The 17,439-nt window shown below is 41.2% G+C and overlaps 1 protein-coding gene across 8 annotated transcripts in view; it reads right to left on the reverse strand.

The window, feature by feature from the left end:
• Positions 1-17,439, reverse strand: part of SORCS1 (sortilin related VPS10 domain containing receptor 1) — a 436,617-nt gene that overhangs the window by 276,760 nt on the left and 142,418 nt on the right. The gene's annotated exons all lie outside the window — the stretch shown is intronic.

Consider the following 17,439-nt stretch of genomic DNA (forward strand, 5'->3'; position numbering starts at 1 on the left):
ATTTACTAAGGGTGGGGGGAATCTCACAAATGCAGTTAAGAGCTGGAAAGGGTTGAGAGGCTTTTAATTACTGGGGGTTTGGGGGCGCTGCTGTAGTCATAGTATCAGACAGTAATATCAGTTTGTCCTTTTCATCAGACTGCACTTCTTTCAATATGGGAGAGAGAGAATGGCAGGATAATCAGTCACTACCTGTTTCCTTCACACACTGAGGTTCAGTTCGTATTTTTCCTATGCTATAAAAATTATTTGAGCCTAAATCACACAATGAAAAACATGATAGCATTGCCAACCCCTCAAGCAATGAAAACCACAGTATAGTTTGACAGGGGAGAAAAGGAGATTCTGTCAAAAGGCAATTTCAGAAGTCTTTTATTTTCTACATAGTATTCTAGGATGCTTATGTATTATATAACACTTTTATAGTATTTTACAAGACACAATTGCAAGGCCTCAGGCACCACCTACTTTACCAATTTAATCTAGAAAACCTGGGTTCCATTGCACAATAAGAAGAGTTACAAACCCAAAAAGCTATACAGTGGTACCTCGAGTTACGAACACTTCGGGTTACAGACTCCGCTAACCCAGAAATAGTACCCCGGGTTAAGAACTTTGCTTCAGGATGAGAACAGAAATCGCACAGTGGCGGTGGGAGGCCCCATTAGCTAAAGTGGTACCTCAGGTTATGAACAGTTTCAGGTTAAGAACGGACCTCCAGAATGAATTAAGTTCTTAACCTGAGGTACCACTGTACTTGAACAAAAATAAACCAATATTCCCTGCAGATATCCACTGAAATAACTGAGAAATGTCCAGCACATTGAATGCTTAAGAAATCCACTGTAGCCAATTTCTGGGATTATCATAAAACATCACATATTAAAAGTAAACCTGCAACAAAAACAAAAGGCTGGCACCATGTGGTGTAGTCCTATTCCTAGTTCTCTCTCAGTGTGTAGCAATTAAATAAGTGGCATGGCACCAGCATGTCAAGCCACTCATTCCACAACCAGGACTGGCCCACATATGAGGCAAGGTGAGGTAACCACTTCAGGCAGCAGGGTTCATTGGGGCAGTAGATCCTGTTGATCCAGTATACCCTGACACTGTAGACACTTCCAGCTTCATTCAATACATAACTTACAAAACACTTTAGAACACGACCCCTCCATATTTTACAGTATATCTCCCTATATTCCACTGTACCCCCCTAAACTCAATCAAGTGAGCAAGTGCACCCTCTTATCAAGGTTATTGTTGTTGTTGTTGTTGTTTAGTCATTTAGTCGTGTCCGACTCTTCATGACCCCATGGACCAGAGCACGCCAGGCACTTCTGTCCTCCACTGCCTCCCACAGTTTGATCAAACTCATGCTGGTAGCTTCAAGAACACCATCCAACCATCTCATCTTCTGTCGTCCCCTTCTCCTTGTGCCCTCCATCTTTCCCAACATCAGGGTCTTTTCCAGGGAGTCTTCTCTTCTCATGAGGTGGCCAAAGTATTAGAGCCTCAGCTTCACGATCTGTCCTTCCAGTGAGCACTCAGGGCTGATTTCCTTAAGAATGGATACGTTTGATCTTCTTGCAGTCCATGGGACTCTCAAGAGTCTCCTCCAGCACCATAATTCAAAAGCATCAATTCTTCGGCGATCAGCCTTCTTTATGGTCCAGCTCTCACTTCCATACATCACTACTGGGAAAACCATAGCTTTTACTATACGGACCTTTGTTGGCAAGGTGATGTCTCTACTTTTTAAGATGCTGTCTAGGTTATAAAGGTAAAGGTACCCCTGCCCGTATGGGCCAGTCTTGACAGACTCTAGGGTTGTGTGCTCATCTCACTCTATAGGCTGGGAGCCAGCGCTGTCTGCAGACACTTCCGGATCACGTGGCCAGCGTGACAAGCTGCATCTGGTGAGCCAGCGCAGCACACGGAACGCCGGTTACCTTCCCGCTGGTAAGCAGTCCCTATTTATCTACTTGCACCCGGGGGTGCTTTCGAACTGCTAGGTTGGCAGGCGCTGGGACTGAACGACGGGAGCGCACCCCGCCGCGGGGATTCGAACCGCCAACCATGCGATCGGCAAGTCCTAGGCACTGAGGTTTTACCCACAGCACCACCTGCGTCCCTGTCTAGGTTATACATTTGACCAAATCAGATCTTGAGCTGATAAGAACCAGCAGGTTGGGTCTAGGGAATATTGAGTGTCTTTTTTTAATCAGGGGGTGGTATCGCTTGTCTTCAAAGTGCTAGTACTGAAGATGACCTCCTTGGACTCAGAAGTGTGTGAGAACTCCCACCCAAACACTAACAACCCCTTCTTGGGCAAGGTGTCTGGTCAGTGCCAGACATTCTTGAAGGAAAGAGATTATCCAGAATGGAGGTAGTTAGCCTAATTTTTTCTGTGCCTTCGACACCTCTGCACATGCTGGTGATAGGGGGAAAAACACCACCAACTGAGGGTAGGTGCTAGGATAGGCAGAAGAGATTTAGGCTTTGATGAGGTTCTAGATTAGCAGAGAGGCAATATCCCCTCTCCTCAAATGATCTGTGTTTATGTCAACAATTTTTATTTAACAAAAGATGTATGCTGCTGTAAAAAAGCCCTTTAAGCATGGATCAGATGAAGAGGTTATATGTGTGGAGGTACATATGTAAAAGAAAGAGGTTGGGCAGCTATGCCCACTGCTGACATCCTGCCCTGAGCTCCTTTGGAAGGATGATAGATATAGATGATAGATAGATAGATGATAGATGATGATAGATAGATAGATAGATAGATAGATAGATAGATAGATAGATGATAGATAGATAGATGATAGATAGATAGAGTAAGTACCCTCCTGAGGGTTAGGTCAAGAGCCCTGCCCACTTTTGATTCAATCTGAAGAGGGGTGTCTGAAGGGGCCCATTAATTGCAATAGCTTTTCAATGTTCACTGAGCGTCTTCCACAAGTTATTTTACCCAACCACTATCCTAAACCAAGTTTCTTTAGCTGATAAAGACATCGCTTTTTTGACAGGTATTTGGTGACCAGAATTAAGCAAGCAATTGAGCTTTATTATAATGGAGCTGTATTACAGAAGCATACAGTATTACGTACTATACATTATTGTAATAGCACATTGTTACTATCGCTGAACCTCTGGGATGGAGTAAAATATTAGCTCGAGTAAAATAGTGAGATACAACTAAGCATGTCAAGTTTTATTCGCTAAAAACCACTATTATTGGCAAATAGGAAGAAAAACCACTCTGTGGCTTGTATAGCACAAAAAGCCTATAGCGCTGCAGTTCATCATAGAGGATTCCAGTGACGTACCACATTTTATTAGACAAATTTATCTTTAATTCTTTGGACCCCTAGGGTAAACACAGTAACTTTTTGCATTAATTACATATTTATCCCCATCAGATCCCAAACAAATGATGTTTTCATCATCATTTAAAAATAAAATGCTGTCAAGGACTCCTTTACTTAATTCTTCCTAGGGGAAGAATATAAAGAGTAATACATAGTGCACAATGTCCCCCAGTTCTCCCATGTCACAAATACATAAGCTACAACTCACGGGGAGTTTGACACATTTCCCCTCTAAATAGGCTGAAGGCATCATTTGAAATTGCAGAAAGGTAAAAGCAAGCAATTTTAGTGCTCCTGCATCCTTTGGTATGTATGACCTCCAGAAATCCAACCTGCAACTATAACAGCAATACTATCCCCACACTAAACAGTAACAAACTAATGCTATTATTCTGCCAAGAAAAATGTTGGTCATTTGGAAAAAGGCCATAGCTCAGGGACACAACTACAGCATTAGCTTTAACACTGGTGATTTTCAGGTTTCGCAAACATGGTTCTTCCAGCTGAGTTTTTATTTCTGTCGTTTGGGATACAGAAGTGTGTGTAACTTTGCATAACAGAAGGGTGACTTCTTAATATTTTTGTGTACTTTTTTTTAAAAAAAATCACAACCCAGCCATTTCATATGTTGCAAATCACTCAGAGCCTTGGTCACGTGATGCACAAGTTTAATAAACAGTAAATAAATAAATACAAAATAGAGCAAGTCTGTGGCATATAAAACACCCCACATCCTATCTCTCAAATTAAAGTAGCAGGACTGGGAAAAACCATTTCTCTAGTCTTTGGGGAGCTGCTGCCAGTTAAGACTTTCCCTGGAATCTTTCTAAGCTCCCCAGCCTATAAAAACTTAACAGTGAACAATCTCTGAGTCTTCTTCCCAGCTACATCAACCATTTCACCTGCACACATGGGAACGAGAATACTGCATCCAGGTGACCAATGAGCCCTTGGAAAAGTTGTTAATCACATTGCTGTCATTCAAAGCATGGGATGAGTAATTATGCAGCTGGAGTTCACAATTGAGTATTTCAGAGACAAACTTTCAAATTGGTCTAATCATGAGCTGAGCTAAATCCTCTTCCAAACATTGAGCTCAGTCTGTAATTAGATGAGCTCCAGTACCAGCCCTGCCCACAGCTACTTGTCAACTTTCTCTTAAAATTAAGCATGACACCTGTTTCCTTAACTGCTACGCTAGATCTTTGCCATTTGCTAGACTGTTCTGCAAGCAGTAAGGCACAGCTTTCCAAACTTCATGTTGGTGAAACACTTTTTAGACACGCGTCAATTCACGACCCAGTAATTCAGTTTCACTAGCAAACCAGAGGTTGAACTAACCCCTTTCCAGCCCCAGGAGGAGCATGGCGCATGACACACCTACACACACAGCAGCCAACACACTAACGTGTTGCAACACACAGTTTGGGAAGCTTTGCAGTAAGGTGATTAAAATCAACCTCTCGCTTTGAACTTGGACTTTATAGTAGAAATAGTCACTTGGCAGCCTCCCACACGATACATCATGCTTCATATACCTTGCTCATTTTAGCGTTTTTCTGAACAGTAGCAACTATTAAACTCCTGTTTTATCTAATGATCCTGGCATCTTCTGAAGCACAAAACGAACATGACATACTAAAACTTATGAGCAGAGTTGTTAACTGCTACAGCCTTCTGAAAATCCCTACGCTTATTGGTAAGTTTGAAGCCTTGCAAGAGTCTACATGACAAGCTTTACAGAAGGATATTGGATGGTGGTTGTGCTTTGTACTGATGAGTTCCCAGGCTTGAGAAGCCTCCTGCCAAGAAAACATTTTATGTTCTGAACCTATTGATGGCTGGCTGGCAGAACCACATTCCATGTCTCTGGCTATCTCATTAACACTGAGAGTTTAATCCAATTTATCATGTTTTCATTATTGTTACTATCATTATTTCACTCTTCCCAGTTACAGGGAATTACTCTTTCGTGTGCTGGGGCAAAGCGAAGACAGACAAATCACTGGGATCATCATCTCACTGCAAGGTTATGATCATAGAGATAGAACAATTTGTATAACATTAAGTAAAGGACCAGCATGATGTCTAATGTGTCCTCTAACAGGAGACTGCAGTCCTGTAAGATAGACCTAGAAACATTGTACATCTTCTTCATGTTTGACACCCATCAGCTAACAGTTTTGTCACTGTCAGGAAAATTTATGAATGAAAGGAGAGCAAATAGATAAAGGATGGACTTCTTGCCATGATAGGTTTTATGAAAGGTTTGTACAGTGGTACCTCTGGATACGAATGGGATCCATTCTGGAGCCCCGTTCACATCCTGGAGTAAACTTAAGGCATGACTGCACATCTGCGCATGTGCGGGTTGCATTTTGCTGCTTCCGCACATGCACGTCACATCATTTTGAGCGTCTGCGCATGCACGAGCAGCGAAACCCAGAAGTAACACGCTCCGTTACTTCCGGGTCACCACGGAGTGCAACCCAAAAATATTCATCCCGAAGCTACAGTTTCAGGTTAAGAGCGGACCTCCAGAATGAATTAAGTTCTTAACCCAAGGTACCACTGTATCCAAATTTTATATTTTACAATCCACGCCCTCCCATTGACTCCCCTCATCTTCCCTTTCTGGTTTATTACATTACTTGTTATCTTCTGCATGTTATAGCCTAAAATGTTTCCACATAATTCCATTACATTGTCTTCTCTGACTCGATGTGTGGATAGTGGAATATTTGGATGTTCTTATACATGTGGCCACTATTCTGCATTTCTTTTGTAAATTTATTGTCTTTAGAAAACCAGTAATTAACTTGAAGCTTTGGCATGGGAGTAGCCAGGAGCTGCCCTGCTGCCCCCCATCCACAAAACTATAGAAAAATCATTGAAAGTACTCAATTATTTGAGGTTCTGCCCCGCTTAGCAGATGCCTGCCCCCCCACAAAAGCTTGCTCAAACACTTTGGCTGCCTCCCCCCAACAAAAATCCTGGCTACTCCCATGAAAGTAGATGCCAGATATTTTTAAAGGGTTATCTGGGAAATTATTCTTCCACATAGGGGAGATCTATGAAGACAAACTCAGTGACTGTGGCATTCCTGTCTGTAGGATGGAGTAAGGAAAACACTACATTTGAGCATTACATTTGAAATACGTCTTGAAATCCCTGAAGTGGATATTTGAAGCTGTACTGTTTCATAGCCAAAATTCAAACATCAATTTCAGCTGTTATTTGGCCCTTGAAATTAACTTGTGTCACTTTAACAGAGAATTTGGATCATCAAGACCAGTTCTCGACAACAGGATGATTCCGCTAGACTTCTGGCCTTTTATTAGAATCTCTACATTTAAATGCATTCCTTGATTTCTCTAGGGACCCCTGACTGAAACTCTGGACAGCCACTGAAAGTCAGTGTCAGAAACACTGGCCAGATGAAGTGATGGTCTGATTCAGTATTAGGCAGCTTCCTATGTTCCTGGCAATTTGTTCGACTGAACTGCTGATCTGCATTGCCAGCCTATTTTTGATTTGCCAAACAGCCATTGCTTCTAGGCCTTCCCTTAGGTGCCTTGCTCTTTCTAATATTGTTTCAAATATCTGAAAACTGAAATGGTGTCATGTTCTCTATCAGAGAAACATAACAGTTCTGTCTGTCATCATCTCTCACCAGTTCCAAGCACTTCATAATCATTGCGGCTCTAATAATACATAATGATTATATCAATTTCAACATTGAAAGAGAATGTCCGGGTAGTCAATGCAAAGCTGCCAATGAGAACAACAAATTCTATGCACAAAAGCAACCATAACAACAAAGAGCAAATCAATACACCTGGAGAAATTTATCTGCAACATGTTTCATCAAAATATGCTCTGTGCTGAGAAAAGAGATTAACAGTAATCTGTCACTAATTGTGTTTTCTTGGAAATGAGTCTCATTGAACTCAGCGAGCCGTACATCTAAATAAATAAGTTTATGATTATGCTTTAGTAATAGAAATATAATACTAATATGGATTGCTTCTTCTTTTCTGTTTGCTACAGTGCAACAAAACTACAGTGCCACAGCAGCTCCAACTTCCCATCAATGGCAAATGGGGCCATCTAGGTTTTGTGCAAAGTTGTCTCACTGGTCCAGCTCCTGCTGTGGTTATTTTGCTGCTTCCCCCTCTTTTTGCCCCTGCTATGCTTCAAGCACCCCCAGATCTTCACCTTATAAGACACAAAGATGGCTGTCCCCACATACCAGTGCTAGTATTCATATACCATTCAAACCAAAAGCTCACATAGACAGTTCAATTAGACCTAAGATTTTACGGAAATGTAAAGCTAAGTTGTTCATGAGTATAACCTTAATTACATCCACATAATACTATTACACCATCTTCTGTGACTGTGGGTTAGAAGAAACTGTTCAGTTTCTGTTAATTGGTTCTCATGGGAAACTTACAGATTCTGGCTTCACACAATTAACTCAAGGCCGTGTCAATTTACACTTGGCAGAAAGCCAAGGTCAGCTTGACCTAGAAACTACTTACTCTGATTGGTTAACGACCAGCACTCAACTCTGTTATCTAGGGATTGCTAGCACAGTTTGGTGTGTTAGGGGTGTGTTAGGAGTAGGAGTGCTGTGCATGGTTAAAAGAGAGAGAGAGAAAGAAAGGATTTATTTTGCTTTGTTTTGTATGCAGAAACTCTGCTGGTTTTATTTTTCCTTTTAATAAATCCTGTAAATAATTATTCTGAGTCTAGCTGACTAGTCATTTCCACCTCAACTAGCTTCTTCGCTGTGCAGGAAAACTCTGCTACGTTTGGGCTAAAGCCATTAGAGCTATGCCTGACACTTCAAAGTTCCATGAGAAACAACATGAGTGGAATAAAAATTTAAGATAGGCTGGGGGTGCTTATTGTGTGTGTTTTTTAAAAAGCAGGATACAAACATAGGGTTGCTGTGTACACAATTCATAACTAATCAGCCCACATAATGAAGACACACCACCTGCCTAGTATTAATTATACAGAGTCTTCCTTTAGGCATCATAGACTTGATGAGTTTTAAAAAAGGAAATGAAAGATTATAGCTTCCTAGATTTTGAATGGGAGTTTTCCCAGATGGAAAGTGATAGATTGGTCTAAAAAAAAAAAATGTTCTACTTAGAGCCCTGAAGCATGACGGATTTCAGCATGACTAATATCTGGCAGCCAACCTTCTATCTACTTAATGCAGTCTTGCAGCCTCAGCTTTCAACTGTGTTTGCAATCCAGTCTGCAAGTTTGCCTTGTGCATCCAAGCACTAATGGCAGAACCGTAGCCTGATCATAACAGGAAGCAAGGAGGTACAGTCATAATGCACCTGGTTGTGATTTATCAATCCACACCTTTGCCGGGGTAAAGATGGGAAGAAAAGAAGGGCAATTTGGCCCCACTTTTGGTCTTGCCCACATGACCTCCTTGAACATAGGCCACTCCACCAGGCCCAGGGGCTACCAGCCACCACTGGGGGAGACTCATTAATGAAGACAGAATCTCAGGCTTCTTTAAGAAAATCAAACACATATGACTGTAAAGGGATGAACAATTATACTTTAGGAAGAAGAAAAATCACAGTTAAAATGACAAATAAGTGACACATATCAGATCCAAATAGCTGAACACTAATTGTTTGCAAAATTTCATGTTTAACTGTCATGCCATCTCATCACAGAAAAATATTGAAGATGCACATGTTAAAGGCATTAAGATTTAATCATGAGGGCTGTGGTGCTGTCTCGTTTTAACAAAAAGAAGCCTATGAACAGAACAACAGTGAACAGACACTGGGAACACCTTATTTGTATTTTACCTGTGCAAGGCCCATGGGCAACAAAAGCTTCACATGGTTTTTGCAGGACCCTTTCATTGCCATGTGACACGCACAGTAAACCCTATGGATGGATGGTGTCCAGCATTCACACAGTCTTCTAAATCTCAGTTGCATTGGTGTCTTACAAACAGAATTGAATGAACATTGCAATACAAACTGTACAAAAAAAGCCCTAGGAAATGAGATCATTGGTTTCAAAACCCAACTAAGTATGTACTACTGGCTTCTATTGTATAGGTGTTTGCAACTGCATGCTGGAATATAGCTGGCTTGTTTGTTTGTTTGTTTGTTTGTTTGTTTGTTTGTTTGTTTGTTTGTTTGTTTAGTTAGTTATTTCTGGTTTTCAGTCCATTACCAGACTGAAAGGAACCTAACTTAAGAATGGCATAGTACATAGCATCCAACAAGGGGCCAATCCAATTTGACCCTTGCACTTCAAAAATTTATTTAGAAGTGTGTATGAGGTGGTCTGATGGCTCCCTGGTTCTTTCTTGCATGCTTTTAAGCAGTTCTTATCTGCTCACAGCAGATAGAAATTGTAGCGTTTGCTGCAGTGTTTGAGCAAAAAGCCCCTGGAAACAGAGGAATGTTATGACGTGCCCTCCCTTCCTGGGTAATTGTGCAGAGAAAAGGTTGGCTGTACAATTAGCTACGTGGGGCAGTCATCTTTTTCTCCATATGATTACCCAGGTGGGAGGGCACATCATAATGGACTGTCACTTTCAGCTGCTTTTTACTGAAAGGTTTTGAACAAGCACAGCAAGCACAACTCTTTCTAGCTGCTGCAAGGAGCTAGGAGTGGTTTAAAAGCAAAAAAGCGATGATGATGATAATGATAATAATAATAATAATAATAATTGTAATAGTAATAGTAATAGTAATAGTAATAGTAATAATAAAAAGAATTAGGGGAGCCCCCAGACCACCCTGCAAAAAAAAAGTAATAATTTGGAGTACACCAGGTTGGAAAGGTTCTTAGGTATACAACTTTAAATGCAATTTTACATTCCAGTCTAGGAAAAGTCCACCAGGTGTGGAACAGAAGATTCAGTCTAAAATATGGAGTGAACCGAAATCATCCCTCATCCCTACTCCCAGGCAGAGAGGAACATTGGATATGGTGAACTGGATCTTGCTGCAAAGGGAAGAAAAGGGAAATGTTGGGAGGTGTGGCTTTGTGCCAATGACTCTGATGGCATTGTGGGATTGGTCATAGAACCAGCATTTCCTCAGTGCTGCAGCTCATTGGGTAATGGCATAAAAGTGCTGCTTTAGTTGTTAATATTTAATTATAAGCTAGTTGCTTAGATCTGCTGCTTAGCCTGTTGTTCAGTTCAGTTCAAGTCAACGTCATCTGTGCCATTTGTCTTAATTTAGTTAAAGCATTTTCTCTTTTTTAACCATGATGGAAAATGTAGCTCTATACAATTTTGCTTATCCTTTCAAATAAATTGCCCCTTCAGCGTCAGGTACATAAATAAATAAGTAAATGGGTTCTTTTCTTCTTAGGGAGTGGGATTCTTTTAAGCTCAAGGCCTCAAACTGCTTTCATTATGTCCTTTGGTGACATTTCAAGTCATGAGAATCTTAACAAAAAGTACTTTGACCTCAATTGCTATGCAAAAGTTTGCAAACAAAAGTGTACACAAATTTGCTCTCCATTTCGCTCTGTCAGGGTCATTGAATTCGACACTTTCCTCAAATACTGGCTTGAGTGCTACTTATAAATTTTGCACATTTTTAGTTCCATTAAAGCTGCTTCCTAAGATCAAAGCTTAAAAAAACAACCATACACATCTAAGTTTATTGTCAGAATATGTGCACATATCAGACAATCTGGGAGGAGTGTTTTACGCTCTGTGGGAGCAGTGCAGGCAGAGACAGGGGAGTACACAATTAATTGTGTCAATTCCATGTTTTCAATTACATTATAAACGTGTTAAACTCAGTCTTAATTATGTCTCACTTCCCCATGCAGTGACAGCAGGGTGTATATTAGGGTTTCAGTACACACATCTAGTTCAATGGAAGCAGAAGGTGACTTTGTATAAGTACCTTTTATTTCATCCATGCACAGGTTGTGAAAAAATATGCTCAGCGGGAGCATGGTACATTAAGAGGAATCTATGGTGTCAGTCAGCCTTTGAATGTAATCCTGCAATGAGTGATGATGCTATAGGGCAGGGCTTCCCAAATTGTGCTCGGTGGACCAGCAGTGATCCAGGAGCTTCATTTGGGTGGTTTGTGGCATGTCTGCATTAAACATTAATATTGATTTTAAAAATAATAATTATTGCTTTATTCTATGGAATGCAAATTTTAATGCAATAAAGTATAATACAGTGGTACCTCGGGTTAAGTACTTAATTCGTTCCGGAGGTCCGTACTTAACCTGAAACTGTTCTTAACCTGAAGCACCACTTTAGCTAATGGAGGCTCCTGCTGCAGCCATGCCGCCGGAGCACAATTTCTGTTCTCATCCTGAAGCAAAGTTCTCAACCTGAAGCACTATTTCTAGGTTAGCGGAGTCTGTAACCTGAAGCGTATGTAACCTGAAGTGTATGTAACCCGAGGTACCACTGTATAAGAAACAAAAGAAATAATTAAAACACAATTATAACCCATGTAGTGCAATGCATTGCAATTGCTACAACGGGCACCAAAATCATTCAGTAGTCTGTCAAGACCATTAGCAATTGTCAAGTTGTCCTTGGGGTTGGGGAGAGTGTTGGGAGACATTGCTTCAGGGATTGTGGCTATCCACATGCGTGCAATTGGCAGCAGGACGGCAGCATGAGTTTCAGTAAATGAAGACAAAGGTTTAGGAAAACAAATAAAAATATGGCATGCCCTACCAATGGCGTAGCAAGGGCAGGTGGTACCTGGTGCGGAAAATTTCTTGTCAACCCCCCCCCACACACACACACTGAAACTTTTTATTTATTTATTGCCTTCAAAAATTTATTTCACATCTTCTTACAAAGGAATGTGGACTCTGATAACAAGCAAGCGACTGTGGATAGATACTTAAATCTACAGGGTGGGTTGTGTTTTGTCTTGTGTTATTTTATTTATAGCAGGCATGTCCAGCTCCCAAGAGACTGTGATCGACTGGCAGAGATCTACCCATTGGATTGACCAAAGCTTTTCTTTTCTTTTCTTTGCAGAGCCAACTTTTTTTTTTGGGGGGGGGGAGCAAGTCTGCCTACTGCCCTATAGCTGAGGGGGAGGCAGCGGGCGGACTGTTTTGGCAAAGTCAAAACACCAAAGCCACAACTTCTCTCACAGATGGTGAGTGCCACACAGAATTCTGTCACCCCCTTCAGAGGTGACACCCGGTGCAGACCACCCACCACCACCACCTTGCTCCGCCCCATGCCCTATACTTCCAATCTACTGGTCGCAAGATGTATGTTGGGCTACCAATGCACGACAAAGCTTAATGAGAGCAGGAGCTGTCTCTGACTTTTTTATATGTATCAAGGAATGTTCAGTGCACAATGAAAAGTACAGGGAGCCCCTGCTCAATGAGAGTGCTAATATATACTTTTAATTAACATGGCCAGTCAACCTTTCTGTATTCCCATAAAAGGGGCCCCACTGATTTGGTGGATTTGGTAAAAGGACAGATCCTGCACATGAAGAGAAAAAAGTACATGCTTCCAATGGAATAGCCTGAAGGTTTCCCTAACTTTTCATAGCTGTGCCACACTCTGTCTCCCCTCCCCAGTTATAACTGGAAGTACAGTTCACACTTACACCCAATCAGGTTTATTTTTAAAGGTTGACATGGGGATATTAAACGCTTTCAAAGGAACCCATCCTTTTATTTCTGCTTAAGTCATTTTGAAAGGGAGGTAGGCCCAATGTTCATGAAGAGATCAAAAGGCAGGGAACTCAGGTGCATCAAAATAAGGAGTGATTGACTGATCTAATAGAGAGATATGAAAAAATGCCTGGGCCTGGAAAAGCTGGCTGAAAAGAGGTAGGCAGAAGTAGTGAAGAGAAACAGTGAGCAGCCAGCTCTGTGAATGGATGATTTGAGCTCACAAACCTTTAGTTCATTTTTCATAACACACTAGTGAGCACTAGCACACAGTCTGGAAATTACTGGACTAACCTGACACAGTTCCTTTTACTCGTTTGGACAAAATACTAGTGGATTCTGGAAGTATCCTCATTCAAATATGCTGAACATTTTTTTCCTGCCAACAGAAATTGGAAGGCACAGGAAAGATAAAACAGGCTTCAGGCTGTCACCAGCTGTTACACAATTGTTTGCTTATCTGGAAATAAGTGAAGACATTTGGCCTATGTTGCTCTAAGAGTTTTCAAAACACATGCATCTATTGAATGGTCACATAGTGCTCAGGTTCAGAGCCAAAATGCCCCTCTCTGCTCCTTTGTTGATCATTCCAGGGGCTGCAGACAGGCAAATTGCACACACTGTGAACAGGAAGAAACTATATGCCTCTCCATTGCCTAAGCAAGGCTCTTAGGTGAGGCACTGCAAGGGTAGCCAAAGAACCCACCACACTGCAGAACAGGAAGAAAGAGGAAACACACTTCCACAACCTGTTACCTAAGCAACTAGAGATACGTTGTCTCTGTTCCCATTTTGTGGCAATGTAGTGGCAGAGGGTGATTCCATCCAGTTTGCATTTATATGCAAACCTACCTAATTTGCAAAAACATTATGTCAGCTGAAACACAGCCACCCTACAAAATCTCGCAATGCAGTTCTGCAGACAAATCATGTGTACAAAAATGCATATACTGGGGTAAAGTGTGCATAAGAATACATGCATTGATGGAAATAACACAAAATGTGTTGGATGAGGCTTTGCAAAAATGTGTAAATCAGGTAAAATTACATACAAAGGTGTGTATATTAGGATATCTAAAATGCTGCTAAATTTTCAGAAGAATCTGCTTTTTAAAAAAAATCACAATGTGGAATGTGGAGAACTGAGCTTAAAATTGGAAAAGATGAGAAACCGAGAGAACAAAATGGAAATATTGGACCATCCCTACGTGCAGGCCAGTGCTGACAGACAGACAGTGGTGCTTGATTTCTTAACCTCCTGGGCAACACTATATTTTTCACATCTATTTTTCACATCACTGCATAGCCATTTAGATGACAATGTTGGGGCATTTGACCAGATGTCAAAGAGAAAAACAACTAACAGACTTTTAGAAGACATCTGAAGGCAGCCCTGTTTAGAGAAGCTTTTAATGTTTAACAGATTATTGTATTTTAATATTTTGTTGGAAGCTGCCCAGAGTGGCTGGGGAAACCCAGCCAGATGGGTGGGGTATAGATGATAAATTAATTCTTCTTCTTGTTGTTGTTGTTTAGTCGTTTAGTCATGTCCGACTCTTCGTGACCCCATGGACCAGAGCACGCCAGGCACTCCTGTCCTCCACTGCCTCCCGCAGCTTGGTCAAACTCATGCTGGTACCTTCGAGAAGACTGTCCAACCATCTCGTCCTCTGTCGTCCCCTTCTCCTTGTGCCTGACATCAGGGTCTTTTCCAGCGAGTCTTCTCTTCTCACGAGGTGGCCAAAGTATTGGAGCCTCAGCTTCACGATCTGTCCTTCCAGTGAGCACTCAGGGCTGATTTCCTTAAGAATGGATAGGTTTGATCTTCTTGCAGTCCATGGGACTCTCAAGAGTCTCCTCCAGCACCATAATTCAAAAGCATCAATTCTTCGGCGATCAGCCTTCTTTATGGTCCAGCTCTCACTTCCATACATCACTACTGGGAAAGCCATAGCTTTAACTATACGGCCCTTTGTTGGCAAGGTGATGTCTCTGCTTTTTAAGATGATTATTATTATTATTAATTTTATGTGATCCTTGTTTGGTTAGGATCATAAGAATGTAGGAAGAACTTGCTGGATCAGGACAAAGCTCCACGTAGTTCAGCATCCCGTTCACATGGTGGCCAACCAGATGTCAATGGGAAGCCCAAAAGGAAGAGTGGAATGCAATAGCTCTCCACTTGTGATTCCCATCAACTCCACTTATGGAGCATACTCCCTCCAAGAGTGGAGGAAAATATAACCACTGTAACTAGTAGAATTGTCTTCCATAAATTTGTCTAATCCAGTTCTAAAGCCACCCATGTTGGTGGCCAGCTTTGCTCCAATTTGTGGGAGAAACTTCCTTCGCTCACCTCTGAACTGTTTGAACAAGTTGTCTCTCTTGTTCTTAATCTTTCAACATTCAGCCTCACTGGATGTCCACACGTCGTAGAGTTATGGCAGAGTGAGAAAATCTTTTCTCTCTCCGCCTTCTCCAAACTATGCATAGTTTTCCCTGCTTCTATTAGGTCTCCTCTTACTTGCATTTTCTCAAAACGAAAAGCCTCAAATGCTGCAAAATTTCTTCATTCGGGAAAACCATACAGTAGGAGGAAAAAAACTGGAACAGAAAAATGTGAACAGCCATCAGGGAACTTGCTACGATGCAAAGTTTGATAGAGTTACAATTCACAAAGATAGCTCGGAGTAAGCAAGAGGGGTTGGTTTTTTTTTGGATAGCATGAAATGCTCACCACACACAATGAGAATACATGGAGAGGAGATTTCCAAGTACGGTGGTACCTCGGGTTAAGAACCGTTTTTAACCTGAAACTGTTCTTAACCTGAGATACCACTTTAGCTAATAGGGTCTCCCAATGCCACCCCCGCCGCACCGCCGCCACCATAGCTGTCAACTTTTCCCTTTTCTTGCGAGGAATCCTATTCAGTATAAGGGAATTTCCCTTTTAAAAAGGGAAATGTTGACAGCTATGGCCGCCACATGATTTCTGTTCTCATCCTGAAACAAAGTTCTTAACCCAAGGTACTATTTCTGGGTTAGCGGAGTCTGTAACCTGAAGTGTCTGTAACCTGAAGCGTATGTAACCCGAGGTACCACTGTATTAGTGAGAATAGGGCAAGCCCTGCTCCACACACCTTAAAGGACCACATATGGTTCGCCTAGCAAACTCTAATGATGCAGCTGTGCAGAATACCAACACACAGGTAAATGTAATGGCAATACCTGACTTATTAGCTCCATTTTGAAAACAGAATTAACAAACTTTTAAAATGTTATAGAACTGAAAAACTGTATGAGCAATGCACACCTGCAATTTACAGTTTCTGACTACTAAATGTCAGTATTAATATCCATATTTCTGATTTACATGTTGACTCCTCTGTTGCAAATGGAACAAGGTTCCCTTGATTTGCATGGCAGCAATACTACATTTCATGACTGGATGCAAGACAGAATGCACTTTTAATATGCATAATAAATTGGCTTCCTAATTAATGCAGAATGTCTTATAAAGACCAGCCAACCAAAGGAGAATGCATTGAAATGATTTCTGAGTCAAGCCAGATTCCTTGGAATCTAGAATATGGTTCTTGCGATACTCATCTGAATGATTTTGATATGGTATATGTGCAGAAGAAATCAATGTATTCAAAAGAGTCTGTGTAGATTAGTTGTGAGGGGAAAAACCTTTTAGCCACCTTGCACATTTTTTGGAGAGGGGAGGGGAGGTGGGATACAAATCTAACAAAAAAAAATTGTACATTTGGATGTGAGGAAATTTCTTCAGAAATAGAAGTTCATCTTTAATTTTGGGATTTAGGCATTCTTAGGGTACAGATTTCTATTAAACATATGAGGGGCAGTCTTGTGGCATTATTCATCACCAGTAAGTGGATATGAAAGAACTCTAAAGTCAGTCAAACTCATGCTGGTAGCTTCGAGAACATTGTCCAAACATCTTGTCCTCTGTCGTCCCCTTCTTGTTCCCTCAATCTTTCACAACATCAGGGTCTTTTCCAGGGAGTCTTCTCTTCTCATGAGGTAGCCAAAGTATTGGAGCCTCAGCTTCAGGATCTGTCCTTCCAGTGAGCACTCAGGGCTGATTTCCTTAAGAATGGAGAGGTTTGATCTTGCAGTCCATGGGACTCTCAAGAGTCTCCTCCAGCACCTTAATTCAAAAGCATGAATTCTTTGGCGATCAACCTCCTTGATGGTCCAGCTCTCTTTTTTTTTTTTTTTATTAAATATTTATTGGTATTTTCAAAAAACACACAACAAACAAAAACAGAAAAAAAATAAACAAAATATTCGAAACTAAACAAAAAAAATAGAGAAAACACATACATTTTCTGATACTTATTTTCCTCAA

This window comes from Podarcis filfolensis (assembly GCF_964270895.1).
Source record: "Podarcis filfolensis genome assembly, chromosome: 5".
In the NCBI taxonomy this organism is placed as follows: domain Eukaryota; kingdom Metazoa; phylum Chordata; class Lepidosauria; order Squamata; family Lacertidae; genus Podarcis; species Podarcis filfolensis.